Source organism: Pteropus alecto, unplaced genomic scaffold (genome assembly GCF_000325575.1).
Source record: "Pteropus alecto unplaced genomic scaffold, ASM32557v1 scaffold92, whole genome shotgun sequence".
NCBI classification, from domain to species: Eukaryota; Metazoa; Chordata; class Mammalia; order Chiroptera; family Pteropodidae; genus Pteropus; species Pteropus alecto.
The window spans coordinates 1,682,788-1,683,589 of record NW_006432447.1 but is presented as its reverse complement, the minus strand read 5'-3'; positions in this window follow the sequence as shown (position 1 = coordinate 1,683,589).

Here is an 802-nt window from a genome sequence, read left to right as displayed (position 1 = left end):
TTATGGCCCCCCAATTTTTTCTTTCAATTAAAAAATAGTATCAACCTTACAGGAAAGTTGTAAGAACACAAAGAAGAATGTCCTTTTTATCAATTGTGTATTGCTAGTTATCTATTTTTGTATATTAAAAAACTACCCAAAACTTAATGGCTCAAAACTACAACCAATATATTACACATCATGATTTTCTATGTCAAGAATTTGGGCAGAGCTCAGCTAGGTGATTTCCATTCCACATGGCATTGATAGAAGTCATGGAATGGTATTCAGCTGGTAAATGGACGGATATGGAGAATCCGAGATAGCTTTATTTCACATGTCTGGCACCTTGGTGAGGATGGCTGGAAGGCTGAGCTTGGCTGAAAATGACAGGAGAACTTATATAGGGTCTCTTCAGTGTGGTGGTCTCAGGGAATTGAATGTCTTATAGTAGTTCAAGGTCCCCAGAGAAAGCTTTCCAAGAGGCCCAGGTCAAAGGTGCAAAGCTTCTTAAGATGTAACCTTGGAAGTCTCAGAGCATCAATTCTCCCACATCCTAGTCATCAAACAAGTCAGTACGGCCAGCTCAGATTTAAAGATGAGGATTCATTTTCATTTCCCAATCAGAAGAGTAGCAAAATATTTGTGGCCATCTTTATTGTACCACTGTTCACCAATTAACATTTTGCCACATTTGCTTTATCAATCTTCTCTCTGAACTAGTTGAGAATAAGTTGCACACAGCATGCACCTTTATTCCTAAATACTTCCTTATAGATTTCCTAAAAACAAAGAATTCTTTTACATATCTACAGTACAGCAG